Genomic DNA, 15,438 nt, shown 5'->3' with positions numbered 1-15,438 from the left:
AACCAAAGGCAGGAATGAGCTTGGCATGTTCCAGGAACAGAAATGGGGCCAGTGTGGCTGGAGACTTGTGGGGTAGGGAAGGGTGGTATGAGATGAGATCATGAGTGGTCTGAGGCCAGATCTTGTAAAATTTTTTGAGCCAGGAGAAGGAGTTTCTATTTTATTCTTAATGTGATAAAGATCCACTAGAGAAATCTAAGCAGAAAAAAATGGCTGTGTTCCTACTTCATTTTTAAGAGACCACTCTGACCACGATAAGGAGGCAAGAGAGGAACCCTATTGAGTGGTTAGGTGGCTACTGCACTAGTCTAGATGAGTAAAAACATGGTGGCTTGGATTGGTACAGCAACAAGGGAAACAGTGTGGCACAGTTTGGGTACTCTTGAAGACAGAGTTGACTGACCTTGCTGATGGTTTTATGTCAAGTAAACAGTCTAGAGTTTGGGAGAGAGGCTGGGGCTGAGGTCAATGAAATTATAGATGAGCAGAGGAGCTTGCCCTGGGAGTAAATGTAGAGAGAGATGAGCCCTGAACTGTGGGCACTCCAACATTCAGACGTCAGGAAGAGAAGGTCTAACAGAGAAGACCAAGAGGGAGTGGCCAGTGAGGCAGGAGGAAAAGCAAGAAACCTAGATGTCCCTGAAACCCGGGAAAGAAAGAATGTATGAAAGGAGTGTCAGTTGTGTCTCCTGTCTCAATTGCTTCTGGGAGGTCAAGATATGATGCAGCGTGACCATTGGATTTGGCAACATAGAGTTTATTAGTGACTTTTGCAAGAAAGATGCATCAGAGTGGGGGGGGGGCAACAATCCAAAGAGGATGGTTTAATGAGGGAAAGAAAGGGGAGAAGGTAAAAGGAAGAAGAAAAATAAGGCAGTAGCTGGAGGGATGTGAAGACCAGAGAGAGTATTTGTTTTTTAAGATAGGAGACACTGTATGTAGTATATCAATGCTAAGGGGAATGTCTGGGAGTGAACAAGAAGAAGGTGTGAGAAAGGATGGGAGGGTAATTTTAGAAGGAACATTTTAGAGCAGCAAAGGAGGATTGCTGAGTAAGGCTTAGCACACTTGAGATTTATGACCATGAATTTTAAGTGGTACCAGTCATCCTGGTGGGTTGTTTCATCAATGTTGGTACAGGCATAGAGTAAGTAGATAGTGGAACTTAAACAAGGATAGAGCTTTGCAAAATGAACCCAAGGGGAGTTATGGAACTACAGTGTATTCAATAGACATGATTATGTAGATCATGGATTCTAAACTGGGTAAGGAGGGAAATGAAGACATGAGGGAGGTGATGGAGAGTGAAAAAGTGCCCCAGTCACTGGACTGAAGGACTTGGTAAGATGGAAGAATTCTTGAGCTGTAGCACCAGAGTTGGTAAGCTAAACATGGGGTGCTTGAAGTAAAGATTTTAGAAGTGGTGCAGTTTTGATGTTGACAAAGTCAAGAACAGAATCACAGGAGTGGGTGGTTGAGGAAAATTGAAGGAAAAAGCACTGGAGATAAAGAAGTAAAAAACTGAGGAGGCCAATATAATGAATGGCTTGAAAGCCATTTAAAATAGAATTTGAGCAGAATTGATGAGAAAATTTGGCCACTTCAAAACATCTGTTTTTCAGGTGTTTTACTTTAAGACACACACTCAAAACTGATTATCAGACTGATGTTTGGTTCCAGGATTAGGATGAAGCTTTTGAAGAAGTGAGAATGGTCAAGTGCATTTCTGTTAAAAAAAAACAACCAGACTTTGACTATAATACAACGACAGGTTTTATGTCCATATGGTTTAACCTAAATGTGTTTATGAGGCTCTCCAGAAAACAGGACAGATGGCTAAGAGCTGCAGAGTGAACAAAAGGAGTGTGTGGAACAGACAAACGTCATAGTGATAACAATGAAAAATTGAATACTTCCCAGTGGGTCTTCCACAGAAGACAAAAGACTAAGTTCATTGGAATTCTGTATTGCTCTGTAAGTGAAAACTAAATTTGCTTTAAAATACTAACTTATCCTGAAATCTCAATTTTTAACAACAACAACAACAAAAACCAGAAAGCTGACTTGGGTTTATAATTCCCATTTGACTTTCTTTTTTCAGAAATGATTTCTCCATTTCCAAGTCCATCCTATGATTGTATGTTACTTGCCATGTTTTATGTTCTTCAGGCCTGAGATTTATTCCTTTCTATTTTATGATTACTTAAAATCCGTAAAAACTTTGTTAGAGGACTTGTTACCTGATAATTGATGGATTTTCTACTTAACTTCATTCGCAGGGTCTACACATTAGCAATGTAAATTTTGATGAGGCTGCTGGGCCTATTTCATTTTGGCATCAGTGCTAAAAAATCTGATAAAGGGCTCAGTTGGTGCCATCTGGGAGCTTGCTTTGTGATGTCACAGCTGACACTAGAAATTAGATTGAGAAAACTAATTAATTTCCCACAACATTTCAGATATTGAAAAAGAAAAGCCTTTCATGATGCTAACAACATTTCCTAGAGATAAGAACATATTTTCCAGTATATATTAATAATCCCTCTTCATTTTCCTTGCTGCCAGCCTCCTGATATGATAGTAACTTGGGTAGTACAAAGCAGAGGACATCTGTTAAAATTCATATATATGTTTATAGGTGTCTATACAGTGTAAATATATACAATCATGGACAAAGATACAGCAGGATTTAACCCAACAATGTTGAAGGAGGAGGGTATAAGGAAGTAGTGAACTTGTAGTTAATTGGGAAAATGTACATGACATAATGTTAAATTATGAAAATATAAAATGTAGAATATACATTGTTTTATATTACAAAAATAGGTTAAAATTGAATATGTTTATGAGCAAGAGCTAGAAGGCAACGTAGACAAATTAAAACATTGATTTAATTAAGTGACAGAATTGTGGGCAACATTTTTTTCTTTTTTTTGAATTTTATTTTATTTATTTTTTTATACAGCAGGTTCTTATTAGTTATCCATTATACATATTAGTGTATACATGTCAATCCCAATCTCCCAATTCATCCCACCACCACCACCCTCCCCCACCACTTTCCCCCCTTGGTGTCCATACGTTTGTTCTCTACATCTGTGTCTCTATTTCTGCCCTGCAAACCGGTTCATCTGTACCATTTTTCTAGATTTGTGGGCAACTTTTGCTTTGAATTTATGTTGTTTATTGTTTTTGCAATACAGATTTTAAAACAAAAAGAGACTGGAATGTATAAATAGGAACTTGGAGGTATATTAGTGATTCTAATGAGTGCTGGGTTTATTCTGTTCATTAGAACCAGCTCCAAACTCCCCAGTTAAAGACGAATGAAGAACACTTGGAGATGCTCCAATAAAAACCACAGATACATTAAGAATTGAAGAATACATCCTTTTAGGAAGAGTAAAAGGAACTGAATTTAAACAGCTTAAAGGGTTCCTCAACTGTAAAATATGGAGATTTGAGTCAGTAGCTTCTCCTATCCTTCCAGCTCTGACTCTTTAAATTCTTAGACTAGATCTATTAGTCAACAGAGTAACTGCCAACCACCTACAGCATCTGAAGCAGTAAAGTGGGCATATGCATATGCTTGGGAATAAACTTGATTGAAGGCTGACTGCACTAATAGTCCTTCCACTAATAGATGAAGAATTTCTTTTAGATAGAAGAGATTAAGGAGATGTGCCCTTCCTTCTCTGAGCAAGAAAATCAATGGGCTTTAACTACAGCAAAACAAATTTAAAATCATGAAAAGCTATCTAAAAAATGTGTAGTAAATGTAGACATGGTTCATACAAGACTGATTGTAAAGTCCCTTCACTGAAGACTTTCAGACCATCATCACTCCAGGATGGTGTTAGAGAGATGTCAGATGGCCAATGTGCTCCATAACTTAGAACTCTTTGAAGCACCATGTACACTATCTCCACCAGGTTCTTGTTCCATAGATACTCAAACACACTTTTTGTCCTCTCTTCCTTGAACAACCTATAGTACCTATCATATTCAGTAGCATTAAAATTCATCCTGTGTCTCCAAGCTGAAAACAAGACAGACATCCTAGACTCCTCTCCTTTGCTATCCTTATCCGGTTGGTTAGGAAGTCTTCTTCCTTCTATGTCTTCTAAATGTCTTTTGAACCAGTTACCTAATTTCTTTATCCACTACTCCTATTTCAGACCCTCATTATAAGATATTGCAGTGATGTCCTGACTAATCTCTTTGCCTTCAGTCGTGCCCTTCTTCAATCTTTTTTCAAAATTGCTGCCAAAACTATGTATTTTTTTAAAGTTCAAGCTGTTTAGCCTGAAGAAGCATCTGCCCCATCTCTTCATTTCCCATCATTTGCACCACTCATCCACCCTACACTGTAGACGTTTTGGAAGGACTGAGGTTCTCCTCTTTCATATATTCCTGCCTCCATTTCTGTTAGTTCTTCTACCTAGAATACACCTCCCCTATTATGCCTGTTGAACTCAACTTTTCAGACCTGGATCAAATGTCCTCTTCTCAAGTGCTTCCTAAAGTTTTGTCTGCAAACAAAAGGCAGAAATAATGATTTCTTCCTCTGTGTTTCCAAGGTACCCTGAATATGCCAATAGTAATGTTGATCATATTACCTTCCATTGTAATTATATGATTATATATGTGATAAAGATGAAATATTCTTGTGTCTATGCTCCTCACTCCCCATCTCCTCCCTGCCACATGCCAAAGGACAGTTTGGATCTTTTCTGGGTGAAAGAACAAGGGGTGATTTAAAAACAGGAATGAAAAGGAAGAAGAAAAACCTAGGGGCCTAGGAGAAAGCAGCTAAATCTATAAATAACAAAGAGTTTGGAGAAAGGTAGTATTGCCATCAGGGGGGATTTAGCATATGAGGCTCTGGGTAATCAAAGTCTGTACGTATGAGGAATTGAATTGAGACTGCTTTAATATTATTTGAGAAACATAAATAAATATTGAAATATATTTTAATTACTACTTGGAAACTAGACTGTGCTTCCCATACAGAGACTAAGCCACTTGGAACCCTAGCATTTAGTTACATATATCTGTTGCCTCTTATTCTACTCCATGTTTATTTCAGTACCTAAGACAGTGCCTGAATAACTTAATAAGTGAATGTATGAATTGTATCTGGCCCTTCCAAGAAAATGCCACAGGTTTCCAAATTAGCAATGATGAGCATTTCCAGATGGTGTCACTTTGCTGAATCCTCAAACACTAGTGGTCCTTGAGGCCTGGCCAGCAGATGAAAGGAGATGAAAGGACTGCCCACCGGCTGGAATATAGGCAGAGGGACCTGGGTGAAAGCTCAGGATGGAAGGACAAGATATCAGGGCAGTCCAGAGTCTCCAAGGCAAGCTTCAGAGTGTGTTAAACCTCTGGTGCCCCATGTCAGTATACTGGAATCATACTGGTAGACACTGTATTCTGCACTGTCCCACACTTGCAGGAAAAAAAAAAAGATGATGCAGTAAAAGTGATCTCTGAAGTAAGACACAAACTCCCGGTTTTCCACCTTTCCGGCCAATGGTCCTTTGTGGGACCCGTTCCTGGACCAATTTCAGTAAGATCCTTGAAGAAATCAAGTGTTCTTGGTAAACCAACTCCATTTCCACATTTGGTCTTTTCTATTCTTCCTTAGTTAATTTTCCTCCAGGATAAGTATTTTAGATTGCTATTGCCTTGGTATAGAAAACAACATGAAACTGTGAGAATGTTTTTTCAGATTCTTAATTTTAGCAGTTTCAATCTATTGAATTTCTTTTCCAATATATATAATTCTATTGCATGCTCCGCTTTTATTGCCATTGTATAAAATTGGGTTCTATATTGTTTATTGCATGCAATTATTTGTGTAGTTAGTTTTTAAAGATCTAGTTTGTATCAACTTAAATCAGGCACTGGTATCATGTTTCTGTACATATTTTCCTTATTTGAGTATTTCCCATCCTCCATTTTGAGAAAATTAATATAATTGAACATTTTCTTTTTCTTTTCTTTCTTTTATTTTTCTAAACAGCAACCCAGGCTGTTAACCCTTCGGGATCCGAGACCGTGGGTCACCTGTATAATAGGAGCCCTGAGGGGCCAGTTATGAATCAGAGTGTGCTTTATCCCAGCCACGGCATGCAAAGGGTTACACTGCACACGCTACAGGGGCTGCGGTGGGGGAGAGGAGCGAGTTTCCTTGCCCTTCCTGCCTGGGAGCACTTATCCTTTATCTGGCAGCAAGATACTGGAAATTCCCCTTCCACTTTTAAAATAGAAGACAAGGGTGCTTGCTGTGGGAATTAGAACTGGGTAGTATTTATGGAGCACATTGGAATTCTTTCAGGGTAAGTGTTAGAAGAACACAAGTTATTTCTTTTATTCTTAAACTATGTTCCTGTCATCAAGAACTCTCCAAGCGTAGCCTTTCTTATTAAAATGCTTAGTGCTGTAAATCACTGAATAATCAAGGGCTTTGCCATGAGGGAGGAGTCAAAATCAAGGAAAAAAAAAAATCAGCCTCTGATTAAATTACCTTTGTCCCCCATTTCCCATCACAGGTTATGGTGTACTGCCTGCTGGACACAAAGTGAGAGGGGAGAGGGGAGATGGAAAGGTAGGAGAAATAGATCAAAATGGGAGCCCCAAAGCTCACATTGAAGGAGAAGGAAGAAACCCAGTGTGGTGTGGAGACAAAAAGACGTGCCTGATGGAAATGAAGTCCACTCATGTGGGAAGGAAAAATAAATCCTGTCCTGAGTTATAAGACAGGAAAGAAATCAAAAAGTGGAAACTCAAGAATGAATGTGGGGAAGAATGTGGTCATATTTTGAAAGGGGTTCTGGGCTGTACAAAATTCAAGTGCCACACTTTGAAGACCAATACTAAGGAAAATGGGGTTCTCTCTTTCCCTTGTTTCATTATCCAGTGTATGTCATCTGTAAAGAATTAGCTCTGGGAACACCATGTGTGTGTGCTAATTTTTTTTTTTTAATCATACTAGTTTCAGTTTATTGTGCACACACCAAAAAAAAAAAACAGTTTGCAAGACAGGAGCACGCAAACCAAAACATGGAATGAGGCTCAGAGGTACACAGTTATAAAGCAGCTTACGCAGTGTGGAGGCAGTGACTATTTTTCACAGTGATTGGTTACAATATTAGAATTTTCTTAAATGAAAGGAATTGGTTCGTGGTGACCTCGTAACAATCTGGGAGAACAATTTTAGTTTCACTTATGATTTTCAGAGGCATAAGCAAGAAGTGACCCAGGTCATGTTAGCATCGTTTGGCTTGCAAAATAAGATAAATTAAGCTTTGCTTTTATAACTAAACTGGTTTTGTCTGCTCAAGGAATTTTCAAGTCTAGTCTCCATTTGTGTTTGATTTTAACAGTTCCCTCTTTTGGTCATTCCCTCAGCAAGCTCAGAGTATGAACAACTTGTACAGCATTACTCTTGGTTACCATTGTTGCTGTAGCCAGGCTGAAGAATCACATATTCACTGTATCCAATATTTGTCAGGACAGAGGGTCATGCAATTGCTGTTGCCAACAGTTGCATCGTCATCATAGACCTGGGAGGTCAGATCACTGAGTTCCTCAAGTTGACTAATCCTGATGGATATCACTGATGTGCGTGTGGCTGCCAAAACGTATTTAAAACCCTTAAGAGGATACAGCACACTAGAAAGGTTAATATGATGACTATAAGGAAACTAAGAGCCAAGGACTGAAAAATTCCCCCGAGTGGAGATTTCCAGAGGCCAAGATTTAACCAACTAAACAACTCAAATGGGTTATAATCAGATTCAGACTTTACCTTTCTAAGTCAATCTACATTTCTGTTTTGAGTGATTTATGTAGCACAACATGATGTACTAACAATCACATGTTCTCGTGATTACTTAGGACAGGATGCCTGTGAGGGCGTGTTATTTCAGGAGGCGGTGCTGCAGGTGAGTTTCCACCTAAGTTAGGCCTCTATATGATGTGGGCAATCGAGTAATTTAATAAGAGGCATTTCCATGGAAAGAAAAGGAAAACAAAGGGTAATCGTTTATGTGTGCTAATTTATACTATGAAATGGTTGTTAAATGAATAACTAATAGCAGTCACATTTGTGGGCATGTAATTATTGGTACCCCCTTTTTATTTTCTACAACTACCCCCCTTCCAAAGATGGATTCTATTGAAACCTCTCTCTCCATGTCCCTCTAACCTAAGTGTGTATAAGAAACAGTTTGGACACTCTTACCAGTTTTCTCATCCATGTCAGTTAAAGGCCCAGGTCCCTGGATTTTATCCCCTTCTAGCCAAACTCCCCGCTCCTCCCCTTACTCTTTTTCCCTATCAGCTCTTCTCAAAATGTGGTCTGCAGATGCTTGGCATTCCAGGGACCCTTTCAAGGGTTCATAAGATAAAAAAACCTTTTGTCATAAGAATTTCTAAGACTAACTCCCTTTCTCACTGATGGTGCCGAAAGCAAGTGTCATAATTAGCAGAACTGCCGGTGCCTTAGCACTACTGGAACTAAGTAGTGTTGGTTGTCACTGTATTCTTCACTGTTACATACTTGCAGTAAAAGAATAATGATGCAGTAAAAATTATCTATTTTTACTAAACCTTAGTACTTGAAGACATGAAAGTAGGCATAAAGCGCTTGGACTGCATACTGAAGTACGATGGTTTGAGCACTTGTGATTGTTAGAGCTACTAACTGAATTAGCTGCTTTTTCATGGAAAACCGTTTTTACTTGAAAGGTCAACTGATGAGATGAATGAACCATGGTTACTCAGACTTGGCTGTTTGGCAGTAATTTTCTTGAAAATGAGTGAAGTGAGCCTGTCACTTCAAGGAAAACAACTTGACAGTATGTTTAAATGAATTAATTGCATATTTTAAAAGCCTTTCAGTGTTAATTTTCTAATATGGTTAATGTCAATAGCTATAACCCACATAAACAAAACTTAGAGATCCTCACTGGTTTTTAAGAGTGTCGAGAGATCCTGAGACCAAAAGTTTGAAAGCAGTTGCTTTATATAAATGCTTCTCAAAGTATGTTCTTTGGCAGTCTGATCTTTGGGATGCTCTAATTTTGCACTGTCCAATATGATAGCCAGTAGCCACATGTGGTTGTTTAAATTTACATTAAATAAAATTTTGTTCCTCCGTCACGCTAGCCACATTTGAAGTACTCAACAGCCCAATGTGGGTAGCGCATGGCAGACAGGGCTCTGCAGTCTGGGAGGCTTGCAGACACCCTCCTCTGGCTTCTTCACCATGTTCACTAGCATCTAAAGGCTCTGCAAAATTCTGAAAGGAGGAAACACTGTTTCATTTTGTTTAAGCATCTCTCCAGCTTATTTGAACACCGGATTTTTTCACATGACACCTATTCCCATTCTATGAAATCTACTTTGAAAAATGCTGTTCTGCCTTTTCCCAATATTTTTATTTTAACCACTCCACTGATTGAGGTTTCGTTATAAGCAATTTTTTAACCTCTTTCGGAAGTAAGTGGCCGTAAATAATATATTAAATTGTAGAAACCTATCATCTGAATTTAAATTCCACTCCTTTGCTAGTTCACACCTGGAATTTCCCCCATCAGTATATATTCCAGTTCAAATTACTCTTCTGATTATTTCTGAATTTTTAGTCTAATGTTTACATTCAGGTTATATATTTGGGTTTCCTACAGGGGAGTCTCAGAGACTGTATTCCTGATTGGGATTCTCTGTGACTAATGAGTATCACCACCAGTTAATAATATTTTGTAAGCTTTAGTTTTTTTAAGAAAAATAAACTTAAAATTTTAGAATAGTTTTAGACCTCCAGAAAAATTGCAAGAGTTACAGAGAGTTCCTGTATACCTCACACCCAGCTTTCTCTATTGTTAATATCACTGTGGTACTCTTGTCTGCAAGCCTTACTTTTAAAGTTTCTAATGCAAAAACAATAAGTTTATTTATGATTTTCCAACTTAAAATCATAATATTGAATATGCGTTTTCAGACCACCAAACTTCAACACCCTACTATGAGAATCATTATTCCAAGTTTCCTTGAGCATAGCTAGCTGAACTTCCAAATAGTTTGCAGTCTTATCGGTTAAGTCCAACAACCCTCCTTCATACTTCTCCCAGGTAGGTGAGCTGCTGGGCTGTGACATTGGAGTCAGGGCTCTGAGCAGGCAGTGCTGGCTGGAAGCTGTAGGGCAACAAGAAAATATGGGCACTGAGGGCCTTGCCCCCAGTCAGGGTGAGGGAGCCAGGGAGGTAAAAATGCGGAGTGCACAGAAGCTCCAAAGTAAAAAGTCAGCCGTGGAGGACAGGTAAGCAGTGGAGGACAGAGGCAGAAAGCTGAAAAAAATAGAAGGGAAGGAGGTGCGGAGAAGTAGACAACATGGATTGCATGCAGATAAGTTCACAAGTTGGGAGGGAGAAGTTAAGGACACTGAACTGATATGATTGAATTATGCATTTTCTATAGTATATTTAAATAGTATGCAGACTAATTTATATGCCGTTTAAAATTTTTTCTCTCATAAAAGCAATTCATGCTTATGTTTGTGAATGTGTATATGAAGACAATCTGGAAGGATCTGCACCAAATTGTAAATCGTGATTACTTCGGGTAGTGGGCTGGGAGGGTTGGGGGTTAGAGGGAGGTGATACGCATAGGGAGTTTCACTCCACTCTATACTTCTAGACTGTTTCAGTTACTTACAGAATACATTCATATATTACTTAGGTAAATAAAGAAAACAAAAAGTAGAAGTAATATATGTTTGTTTATAAAATTGGGGAATACTGAAAAGCATATGAAAAAAATCAAATTATTTATATTCTCACCACCCTGTGATAACCACTTCGTTCAGTGAATTTCCTTCCCAGCCCTATGCCCTCCTTTAATATTTAGATGCATAGATGTGATAGGCTATAATATTATTCACAAATACTTGGTGCCTTTCCCTGTCTTGCTGAACTCAGATGAGGCCATATTCCTTCAGCCAATGAAATATGAGCAGAAATAATGTGTGTCACTTCTGGATAGAAGGTTTTTAAGGGTTTACTCATGCTTTTGCAATCATGCAAGCTTGTCTCAGGATGAAGCCTCTGCCATCTTCTTGGGTTCCAGGGTGTCTGTGAAGAATATAGCAACCTTGGTGACTTGGAATGGGCAGGCAGCATGAGGGAGAAATAAACTTTGTCAGTGTAAGCAGTGGCGATTTTCAGGTTGTTGCTGAAGCATAAATTAGCTTATCCTAACCGACAGAAGAGATAAATAGATATCTGTGTGTGTGTGTATGTAAATGCAACTGTATGGGTGTGTGTGTGCGTGCACGTGTGCGCATGTGCAGAGAGAGAAAAATATACACAATTACATAACATTCATCGCTACTATGAAGGTGGGTTCACACTGTATATATATTTTATGTACTCCTTTTTATTTATTTAATTTTTTAATTTCAAAATGTTTTTCGGCTGTGCTGCACACGGCTTACGGGATCTTAGTTCCCCCACCAGGAATTGAACCTGGGCCCTCGACAGTGAAAGTGCAGAGTCCTAACCACTGAACTGCCAGAGAATTCCCATATTTTGTGTACTTTTTTTAAAAAATAAATTTATTTATTTATCTTTGGCTGTGTTGGGTCTTCGTTTCTGTGCGAGGGCTTTCTCCAGCTGCGGCGCGTGGGGGCCACTCTTCATCGTGGTGCGCGGGCCTCTCACTGTCGCGGCCTCTCTTGTTGCGGAGCACAGGCTCCAGACGCGCAGGCTCAGTAGTTGTGGCTCACGGGCTTAGTTGCTCCGCGGCATGTGGGATCTTCGCAGACCAGGGCTCGAACCCGTGTTCCCTGCATTGGCAGGCAGATTCTCAACCACCGCGCCACCAGGGAAGCCCTGTGTACTCCTTTTTAGACTTAATATTTTATTACAAAAATTTCCCTCCTTATCATATAGTTTTTGAAAATATGATTTTAATAAAAGATGATACAATATGGATGAATACAATAATGACTGTATTATTCCATTTCATGGACTTACCATCATGTATTATTTAATATATCTCGCATGGGCAGACATTTAGGTTGTTTCCAAGTTTGATTGTGGTAAGTTATCAACTAACGTATTTGCCCACAGCTGTGACCTAGGATAAATTTCATTCTTAGGATAAATACCATGAAATGAGATTACTGTTAATTCTAGAGCCAACTCTCTTACCTCCTCGGCTTCCTATACCTGCCCCATCTCCATAGGGTTCGTGTAGGTCAACAAGTTCCGCTGCCTACCCACAGGGACAGAGGCACTGAGCCTCTTGCCAGCTTTAATAGATGGGATAATAATCCCCTTATCTTTTCCATTCCTCCTCTGTTCACCAAAGGCAAGGTTGAGGGTTTTTTTTTCTCTCTCTCAAGAATTTTCACTAAAAAACTAAAAGTAAAACAAAACTATGTCTACAAAATGTGGCTTTCTGCTGATAACAAACTCCTCCCAAAGATTATCTTTCAGAATACCCAGTCCCTGGCCTTTTCCTCACTTCCTCCCTGACTAGTTAGATGTGATAGTTTCCCGGGCCCTCCCAGACCATATTCCTGGTCTTCTCTGCAGCCCTCACCCTGAGATGTGCACTCACCCCACTCCATCGCTCCTGGGGCACCCTGCACTAACATGAAAGCAGCACTTTCCCACGCTGTTGTAACTGTTGGTTTCCTTTTCTTTCTTTTCCAGTAGGCTACACTGTGAGCTTCTTGAAGGCAGAGACTGTATTTCATCCCTAGAGCCACAATGATTAGCATGGTACCCAGAACTCAGCAGACTTAGAGTAAATATTGGATGAATGGATGAATGCAAACAGAACTAATGCATGAATTCGTGCATATATGAGTGCATGAATAAATAAATGAATAGTCATAAGGAAACATGGGAAATGTATTTTTCCATCTCTATGATCAGAAAGGGAGCATCTTCCTGCCTCAGGGTGGTTATATTTTTAGACGAGCAGTTTATCTGTAAGGTGTAGGCGCTTATAAGATAGGTGTTCATAACTTGGAGAATGCCTGTATATTTGAGGAACATCCTGAAAACCAAAGAAGCATATTCCTCTTTTCCTTTCTTAGGACTAAACCTCAGTTATGAAAAGTAAAGAGAAAATAAACGAAAATAAGAGCATGAGGCAAGGCCTTCATGACCTTGTCTTTTTGAAGAGAGAGACACATTCTCTAATTTCACTAGTCAGTGCCTAGATACACAGTGTGGGGAGCAGGTAGAGAAACAGTCACTCTTAGACAAAACTGCTGGGAGTGTAAATTGGTGCAAACATTTTAGAGGTAATTTTAGGACTATTCATCAAAATTCTAAATGCATATACCATCTGACCAAGCAATTCCACTTCCAGAGGTTTATCTCCCAGGATGCTTACATAAGTGCATAGATATGAATGTATAAGAATGTTAATTGAAGCACTATTTGTAATAATCAAAAATTGGAAATAATCCAAATGTCCATCAATAGGGGATACAGCCCTTTATTTACTGACATGCAAAGATATCCAGTTTAAATTATTTAGTGATGAAAGTCAGATTGTAGAACAGTTTACATAGTATGGCTCCATATTCTAGAAAGAAGATGTGTATGCATAGGAGAAAGACAAGATGGATATTCTGCAAGTTTAACAGTGCCTACCTCTGGGGAGTGGGGATTAGAATAGGAGTGGAAGACATTTTTTTTTAATCTTGTGTATTTACTTCTATATTTAAAAAATTATTTATAGCAAATATGTATTACCTTTTAAATAAACATTTAAAAAGGAAAAACAATAGTTAATTGCTACTTTTTCAAGTCCTAGGCTGAGAATTTACCTATTCTTGAGTCTTAGAAAGGTTTTATGATTGTAACTATTTCCTTTTGAGGTAATTTAAATGATGGAAAGAAAAACATCGAGCAGAATACCAGCTATTTCAAATTTTGAGCTACCTGATCTGTACTCCGGTAGTAAATAGTTTTTGGTGTCAGGTGTTATAGACATAATAGCCCTGTGTTGGGTTATTTTTTACAGTAGTTTAGAAACTTTGAATTAGACCATTCTTAAAATATGCATGTGACAGTGGATATTCACATCTCAGGCAAGACTTGGTGTTGGTTGGATTTATTTTAGTTTATCCTTAGCCTTCCCAGAGCAAACCTCTCAGTAACAGTTTCTTATTGGTCTGGTATCTGCTTTTTGTTTATTTTGGTTTGGTTTTGTTTTGTTTGCCCTTAGAAGTTGCTGCATATTCTACCTGACAATATGATTTCTCCATATTTTAGGGCTGAATCCTTTTCCTGATTCCATTTCCCATTTTGTGTTGGATCTTTCAAAGGTAACCATATCAAGCTCTTTTCAATCCCCATAAAGATTATTGATAGTTGCCACTTTCAACCCAGTGACACACCCAGCTCTGACAACTTCAAGGACCCTACCATTTATATTTACCTCCAAATAATTAAAGCAATCTACACCAAACTCTGGCCCTATCAGCTTGCACTTTAGCCAGGCTGAAGAATGGACAAAGTTCACTGAGCTGATACGTGCTTTTTGGCCATGGCTCTGAGCAAAGTCTTCGAGTGGTTGCAGTTCGTATGCTAGATGGCTGGCCAAGCTTTTGAAGTATGCTGAATAATGCAACAGGCCTTTGCAGCTGGGTCCAGACACTCCTAATACAAACACAACCGCCAACATCCAGTTAAGTGTTTACTCTCATTGACATGCATGGGTACTTTAGTTTGGTAACTGGGGCTGGGCAGGAAAGAGGGGTGATAAGGATTATAGAGATGAAAATATGACACTGAGAGCTTTGGACTGGTTTTGAGTCCCTAGAGCTACAGACCGTTTTCTTCATGAAGAAGCAGCTCTGCTTTGGGGCCCACATGTCAAAGAGTGGCACCAAATTGAGAAAGGCCACTTTCTCCACTTCCTCATGGAATCCAGCATTGTTCTGACACATATGATTGGAGGCATTGAAAATATCGGGAGACAGCGTTCTTGGCACGTTCTTGGCCAAGTGTTTCACAGTGAACTTTCCCAGCAGAGGCAGTGATAAACCTTTCTTCCTGCTGCTTGCCAGCACTGAATGTTGACAAATGAGAACTGGAGCAGACCAAGAACAATACTATGAATGCCCCAAGAGGGCCAGGACAGAGAGGCCTGTACAATTCTGCTATGTCCCTTCACACACGGTAGAAGCTCAATACATATTAATTGAATGAATGAATGTAGTGATGAAAACTGAAAGACTGGTTTTTGAATATGGAGAAGGCACTTGTCTGGGGACTCCCAGCAATAAGCAGGATCATTTTGGGGGAAAAAATAGCTCCTGTTTAAAGAGGATGGAATTTGGAGCCACTGTAATTTATGCATAGCTATAGTGTGACCACATTTGTATCTATAGGCTGTTAAAAA

This window comes from Balaenoptera musculus, chromosome 7 (assembly GCF_009873245.2).
Source record: "Balaenoptera musculus isolate JJ_BM4_2016_0621 chromosome 7, mBalMus1.pri.v3, whole genome shotgun sequence".
NCBI lineage: Eukaryota > Metazoa > Chordata > Mammalia > Artiodactyla > Balaenopteridae > Balaenoptera > Balaenoptera musculus.
The sequence above is the reverse complement of the archived record's forward strand: the minus strand, read 5'-3'. Positions refer to the sequence as shown.